Here is an 8,221-nt window from a genome sequence, read left to right as displayed (position 1 = left end):
CATACATTCTCCCAATTGTTCTGGTGGGTAACTCATAGCCTTGAACACATTGAATGTCATATTTTCATTGTGTAATCTCAGGGTGAGGTCACCTTTTTGGACATCAATGACAGCTCCAGCAGTAGCCAAGAACGGTCTTCCCAGGATAATGGAGGCCTTGGCTTCCTCCTGCATGTCCAACACCACAAAATCTGCTGGGAAGATGAAATCCCCCACCTTCACCAGCAAATCTTCTACTACACCATGAGGGAACTTGAACGATCGGTCTGCCAGTTGTAGGGCCATTTTTGTTGGCTCAGCCTCCTCGATCTTCATTTTTCTCATCATAGCTACTGACATCAGATTTATGCTGGCTCCTAAGTCACATAGAGCTTTCTCCACTGTGATCTCCCCTATAATACAAGGGATTTGGAAGCTCCCAGGATCCTTCAATTTCTGGGGTAGCTTGTGCTGAATGATGGCACTACATTCCTCGGTTAGTATCACCGTTTCGTTGTTCTTCCAACTTCTCTTTTTGGTCGTCAATTCCTTCAAGAACTTGGCATAGAGCGGCATTTGCTCTATTGCTTTAGCAAAGGGTATGTTAATCTGTAATTTCTTGAAGATTTCTAATAATCTGGAGAACTGGCTATCATCCCCCTTCTTCTTCAGTTGTTGACGATATGGGACTTTCGGAACATATGGCTTCAGCTCTCCTTCCTTTTGATGTGAGTTGGAGGTGGGGACTTGAACTTCATCTTGTTCCTCCTTCTTTCCAACTGAATTTTTCTCTTGTGGTTGCTTGGAAGTCTCCTTCAATTCCTTTCCACTTCTGAGGTTGATAGCCTGACACTCCTCCCTTTGGTTTGAGTCAGTATCGCTGTGAGGGTTGTAGCTGGGAATTTGCTTGAATAGGTAGCCAATTTGTGTCTCAAGTTTCTTGATGGCAGCATCTTGATTCTGCATATTGGACCGCACTTCTTCTCGGAATGCCTTACTGTCTTGAATCTCTTTACATATGCCTTCAAGTAGAGTCTCAATCCTTGAGAGTCTGTCATCAGATGATGGTGGGTTGGGATTGGATGGATGAGAAGGGTTATTTTGGTTTTGGTATGGATGTGGAGAGGTGTTGTTAGGGTGGTGTTGATATGATCTCTGTGTGGAATGTTGGTGAGCTGCATGGTTGTTGAGGTTGTGACGTCTCTGATCTTGGCCTTGATCTTGTTGATTTCCCCACCCAAAGTTTGGGTGATTCCTCCAACCAGGGTTGTAGGTCTTGGAGTATGGATCATGGGTCTTCCTGGGTGTGTTTCCAATGTAGTTGGCTTGTTCATGCTCACCTTCTGCCTCTGCATTCACCCCCTCTTGGGTTGTTGATGAGGTGGTGATTGCTGCTACTTGGTTTCTCTCTATCTTCTTGGTGAGGTCAGCCAGCTGCTTGGTAATAAGCTTGTTTTGGGCCATCAGTGCATCCACATTGTTTAGCTCCATCACTCCTCTAGTGTTGCCTCTTTCAGAAGCATAGAAGTAGTCATTCTCTGCTACAATCTCAATGACATCTATGGCCTCCTCAATGGTCTTCTTTTTATTCAGAGATCCCCCGGATGAGTGGTCTACTGCCTTCTTTGATTCATAGGAGAGCCCTTCATAGAAAATGTGTAGCTGCACCCATTCATTGAACATATCTGGTGGGCACCTTCTTGTCAGGTCCTTAAACCACTCCCATGCTTCGTAGAGAGTCTCACCATCTTGTTGTCTGAAAGTTTGAACCTCAGCTCTCAACCTGTTGATTCTTTGAGGAGCATAGAATCTTGCCAAGAATTTGTTCACCACATCTTCCCAGGTTATTAAGCTCTCCTTCGGGAAGGACTCCAGCCATTTAAATGCCTTGTCCTTGAGTGAAAAGGGAAATAAGAGTAGTCTATAGGTGTCAGGATGAACACCATTAGACTTTACAGTATCATATATCCTCAGAAAGGTGGTTAAATGTTGGTTGGGGTCATCTTGGACACCTCCTCCAAACGAACAGTTGTTCTGAACAAGGGTGATGAGCTGTGGTTTTAGTTCAAAGTTGTTGGCATGTATGGTTGGCTTTTGAATGCTACTCCCACATTTTCCTAGGTTTGGGTTGATATAAGAGCCTAAAACTCTTCTCTCCTGCCCAGCATGATTTGCTAGACCTTCTCTGCCACGGTTGTGAGCCTCTTCTTCATGATGGTTCTCTATATTTTCATCCATGTTTGGTTTAAAATACTCCTCTTCTTCCTCCGCACCAACTACTCATTTTTCTCTTGCTTTCCTCCTTAATCTAAGGAAGGTCCTCTCAGGTTCAGAATCAAAGGAAGTTGAAGCCCCGCTTCTTCTCCCTGTCATACAACCAACAAGGCACAAGCAAGGAAATAGATGCAGAAAGTATTTCTGTTAGAATTGCTGTTAGTGTGAGTGATGCAATATATCAAACAGTTAGTGGGTTAGTGGACTGAAGTGTAAACAACTAAAAAAAAAGTAGGGGAAAGGGGAGAAAATAACTAAAACTGAAAGTAAATTACTCAAACAGAATTTTAAATCAAACAAAAGAAAAATGCTCAATCTAGTTATCCTCCAATTTAATCATCGTTGATACAAAATCAATCCCCGGAAACGGTGCCATAAACTTGATGCACGAAAACTTGTCTCTCAACAATTTTCCTTCGGTAAGTATACCGAATTGTCGTCAAGTAAAAACTCACAATAGAGTGAGGTCGAATCCCACAGGGATTGATTGGTCATGCAACTTTAATTAGAGGAATATTCTAGTTGAACTAAGCAGCATTGGATTTGAGATTTACAGAAAATTAAATGGCGGAAAAGTAAATAGCAGAAAACGTAAATGCTGGAAATAAAGAGCTGAATGTAAATAGCGGAAAGTAAATTGCAGAATCTTAAATGGGAATGGGAAAGATGCTCATAAAAGTAGATTGCAGAATTTAAAGAGAATGGGTAAGATCAGAAATGGGGAATTCATTGGGCTTAGGAGATGTTGCATTCTCCGGATCAAGTTCATTTTCATCTCTTCCTCAATCAATGCATTCATTGATCTCCTTGGCAATCTTAAGTGATCGAATTCCAATTTCTTGGTAATTCAATCTCTCAAATCTTGATCAATAGCCAATTCCTTGGTCAATTGCTCATGAGAAGAGATGAAGTATGGTCACTAATTATACCACATGTAATTCCAAATCAAAGTGTTGGTAGGATTATATGTCACTATATCCATCCAAACCCCAATTTGGTCCAACATGAGAAAGCATTTCTAGCATGATCTCTTCATTCCTCTTCCAAAGTTCCGAAGAGATCCAAGTATGAATAGCTTCTTTTCCAAGATAACTACCCAATTGAATGAAGATTGAAAGCTTTCTAGTAAAATCAAGAGAAAAGATAGCAGAAGAATAATGAAAACTAATATTGATCCATCAAATTACAACAGAGCTCCCTAACCCAATGAAAGGGGTTTAGTTGTTCATAGCTCTGGAAATAGAAAACAAAGATCGAAAATACATTATGAAAAGTAAACTAGAAGTACAGAGAAAGTAAAATTATACAGAAAGTAGTTCTCCAATTTCCAACCCCGTTTTTGATTCAAAACTACCCCTATATATACTACTCTTCTGATCTTCTAGTTGGTTCTTCAAATCTTGGATATGGGCCTTTGGATCTTGAGTTTGAAGTAGTTATCCTCTCCAGTGGGCTTAGCTATACTTGCAGAGAGAAAGTGTGAAGTAGGCAGGGACTTTTAGCTTAGGACGTTAGTGGCATTAACGTTAAGTGAAAGTGTGGCTTCGAGAACGTTAGTGGCAATCACCTTTTTTACTAACGTTCCTAACCCAAGGATGATCCACGTTAACTTCAACTTTAGTGGCACCAACGTGACCACTAACGTTGCCTCTTGGTCCTTCGCACACGTTATTGGGACTTACCTTTTCCAATAACGTTGAGAATCCTCCCTTCCCCCTACGTTAGAGTTCACGTTAGTGTGGCTAGCGTGACCTTTAACGTAGGCTTGCCAAATCTTTGAAAATATTAGTGACACTTACCTTTGTCACTAACGTTTCAAAACGCCCCTACTTCCCACGTTAGAGTTCACGTTAACTAGGTTAACGTGGCTTCTAACGTGGTGGTGATAGCCATCTCCAACGTTAGTGACAAAGGTGAGTGTCACTAACGTTGGCGATTCTTGCTCCCTCCACGTTAGCTTCCACGTTAACTAAATTAACGTGGCAACTAACGTGGCTCAAAGTGGCTTAGCTCAACGTTAGTGACAAAGGTGATTGTCACTAACATTGGTCATTCTTTTGTTTCCCCACGTTAGAGTCCACGTTAACTGAGTTAACGTGGCTCTTAACGTGGCCAATATGAGCTTGGTCCAACGTTAGTGACAAAGGTGAGTGTCACTAACATTGGCTTCATTTTTTTCTTCCACGTTAACTACCACGTTAATGTAGTTAACGTGGTAATTAACGTGGGCTATGATGGCTTCGAGGACGTTATTGGTGATTACTTTTCTCATTAACGTTGCAAGCTAGCTCCCATCCCATGTTAGTGGTTACGTTAGTTAGACTAATGTGGTTCTTCCTTGCTTCCTTTGTCCTGAAATCAAGCAATAGAGTGCATCAAAGTTTTAATCCAAATCATGAGACATGCATCATCCAATTTGTCATTCAATTCATGCATAATTATCATGAATTCATATAAAAATCACAATGTTCACTTGAATTAAGATGTAAGTCAAATTCTACCCAAAACTCGCTTATTTCCAAAGAAAGTGCATGAAACTACCCTAAAACAATAAAGAAAAGGTCAGTGAAACTGGCCAAAATGCCCTGGCATCAGTAGGATCCATCGATCCTTTTGCGTATGTCACTATGCCCAACCCTTGTGAGTTTCAAGCTCGTCACAGTCATTCAATCCCTGAATCCTACTCGAAATACCACAGACAAGGTTTAGACTTTTCGGATTCTCAAGAATGCTGCCAATGGATTCTAGCTTATACCACGAAGATTCTGATTAAGGAATCCAAGAGATACTCATTCAATCGAAGGTAGAACGGAGGTGGTTGTCAGGCACGCGTCCATAGGTTGAGAATGATGATGAGTGTCACGATCATCACATTCATATTGAGGTGTGAATGAATATCTTAGAATCGGAATAAGCTTAAATTGAATAGAAAAATAGTAGTACTTTGCATTAATACTCAAGGAATAGCAGAGCTCCACACCTTAATCTATGGTGTGTAGAAACTCTACCGTTGAAAAACGAAAACATTATGTAATTCATTGGTGAGAGTTTCAGATAAGCATATGGAGATGCTTAGTTCCTTCTGAATCTCTGCTTTCCTATTGCTGTCATCCAATCCTTCATACTCCTTTCTTGTTACCACTGAACTATAGACCCTTGAGATGAACCTCTCCATCTCTCATGACTCGGGGGTGGAAGCAACTGCCTTCCTTTTCCTCTTTCTAGAGGTTTCTCCGGCCTTAGGTGCCATAAATGGTTATGGAAAAACAAAAAGCAACGCTTTTTTTCCACACCAAACTTAAAAGGTTTGCTCGTCCTCAAGCAAAAGAAGATAGAAGGGAGTAGAAGGAGAAGTGGAGGATAAAGAGGTGTGTGAATGGGTAGGTATGGGAGGGGAATGGTTTGAATTGGAATGGTGAGGTAGGTGGGGATCCTGTGGGGTCCACAGATCCTGAGGGGTCAAGGACTTAGCATCCCTGCTCCATTGAGGCATGCAAAATGCCCTTAGTGTGCAATCCTGGCGTTTAACACCAGACTGCTGCTTATTTCTGGCGTTAAACGCCAGCTTTTCCCCTTTCTTGGTGTTGAACGCTAACTTGGTGCTTGTTTCTGGTGTTTAACACCAGCTTGATGCTTCTTTCTGGCGTTAAACGCCAGTCTGATGCTTCTTACTGGCGTTTAAACACCAGTAAGCTCTTCCTCCAGGGTGAGCTGTTTTAATGCTGTTTTTGACTTTGCTTTGATTTCTGTGACTCCACATGATCATCATCCTAAAGAAAACATAAAATAAAAATGGAAAACAGAAAATTAACATAGATAAGGAAAAATTGGGTTGCCTCCCAATAAGCGCTTCTTTATTGTCTTTAGCTGGACCTTGCTGAGCTTTTAATCTACCCTCAGCCTTGAGCACTCTTGCTCAATATTGCCCTCAAGATAATGCTTGATTCTCTGTCCATTGACAATGAACTTCTTATCAGAATCAATGTTTTGAAGCTCCACATAGCCATATGGTGACACACTTGTAATCACATATGCTCCCCTCCACCGGGATTTCAGTTTCCCGGGAAATAGCCTGAGCCTAGAGTTAAACAATAAAACTTTCTGTCTTGGTTCAAAGACTCTAGATGACAGCTTTCTGTCATGCCATCTTTTTGCTTTCTCTTTGTAAAGCTTGGCATTTTCGAAAGCAGTGAGTTTGAATTCCTCTAGCTCATTCAGCTGGAGCAATCTTTTTTCTCCAGCTAATTTGGCATCAAAGTTTAGGAATCTGGTTGCCCAGTAGGTCTTATTCTCCAGTTCCATGGGCAGATGACAGGCCTTACCATACACAAGCTGGTATGGAGAGGTCCCTATAGGAGTCTTGAATGCTGTTCTGTAAGCCCACAGAGCATCATCCAAGCTTCTCGCCCAATCCTTTCTACGGGTACTTACAGTATGTTCCAAGATTCTTTTTATTTCTCTATTAGAGACTTCAGCTTGCCCATTTGTCTGTGGATGATACGGAGTTACCACCTTGTGACTAATTCCATACCGGACCATAGCAGAGTAAAGCTGTTTGTTGCAGAAGTGAGTGCCCCCATCACTAATTAGTGCTCTAGGGACATCAAACCTGTTGAAGATATGTTTCTGGAGGAACTTCAGCACTGTCTTAGTATCATTAGTGGGTGTGGCAATGGCCTCTACCCATTTGGATACATAGTCGACTGCCACCAGAATATAAGTGTTTGAGTATGATGGTGGGAAAGGCCCCATGAAGTCAATACCCCATACGTCAAACAACTCAATCTCTAAGATTCCTTGGTGAGGCATGGCATAACTATGAGGCAGATTACCAGCTCTCTGGTAGCTGTCACAGTTACGCACAAACTCTCGGGAGTCTTTATAGAGAGTGGGCTAGTAGAAGCCACATTGGAGGACTTTTGTGGCTGTTCACTCACCTCCAAAATGTCCTCCAAATTGTGATCCATGACAATGCCATAGGATCTTCTGTGCTTCTTCTCTAGGCACACACTATGGATTATTCCGTCTGCACATCTATTAAAGAGATATGGTTCATCCCACATGTAGTACTTTGCATCAGTAATTAATTTTTTCTTTTGTTGCTTGCTGTACTCCTTGGGTATGAATCTTGCAGCTTTATAGTTTGCAATGTCTGCAAACCATGGTGTTTCCTGGATGGCAAACAGTTGCTCATCCGGAAAGGTTTTAGAGATCTCAATAGAGGGGAAAGACATCCCTTCTACTGGCTCTATCCGGGACAGGTGATCAGCCACTTGGTTCTCTGTCCCTTTTCTGTTTCTTATTTCTATATCAAACTCTTGCAGAAGCACACCCATCTTATGAGCCTGGGTTTTGAATCCTGATTTGTGAGTAGATATTTAAGAGCAGCATGGTCAGTATACACAATCACTTTTGATCCTACTAAGTATGATCTAAACTTGTCAATGGCATAAACCACTGCAAGCAATTCTTTTTCTGTGGTTGTGTAATTTTTTTGGGCATCATTTAAAATGTGGCTAGCATAATAAATGACATACAGAAGCTTGTTATGCCTCTGTCCCAGTACTGCACCAATGGCATGGTCACTGGCATCACACATTAGTTCAAATGGTAATGCCCAGTCTGGTGCAGAAATAACTGGTGCTGTGACAAGGTTAGCTTTCAGAGTTTCAAACGCCTGCAGACACTGTGTCAAACACAAATAGCGTTTCAGCAGCTAGTAGATTGCTCAGAGGTTTTGCAATTTTTGAAAAATCCTTTATAAACCTCCTATAGAATCCTGCATGCCCCAGAAAACTTCTGATTGCCTTAACATTGGCAGGTGGTGGTAATTTTTCAATTACTTCCACTTTAGCTTGATCCACCTCTATTCCCTTGTTTGAAATTTTATGCCCAAGGACAATTCCTTTAGTCACCATAAAGTGACATTTTTCTCAATTTAAAACTAGGTTGGTCTCTTGGCATCTTT

The 8,221-nt window shown here is 41.5% G+C and overlaps 1 non-coding gene across 1 annotated transcript; it reads left to right on the top strand.

The window, feature by feature from the left end:
* The first annotated feature begins 1,657 nt into the window (after positions 1-1,657).
* LOC148555393 (small nucleolar RNA R71) lies at positions 1,658-1,764 on the top strand. The gene has a single exon (XR_015888228.1). It is a non-coding gene; the product is annotated as a small nucleolar RNA R71 (small nucleolar RNA).
* Positions 1,765-8,221: the final 6,457 nt, after the last annotated feature.

Source organism: Arachis ipaensis, chromosome B6, assembly GCF_059453495.1.
Source record: "Arachis ipaensis isolate K30076 ecotype BB chromosome B6, ASM5945349v1, whole genome shotgun sequence".
NCBI classification, from domain to species: domain Eukaryota; kingdom Viridiplantae; phylum Streptophyta; class Magnoliopsida; order Fabales; family Fabaceae; genus Arachis; species Arachis ipaensis.
The sequence above is the reverse complement of the archived record's forward strand: the minus strand, read 5'-3'. Positions and strand labels throughout refer to the sequence as shown.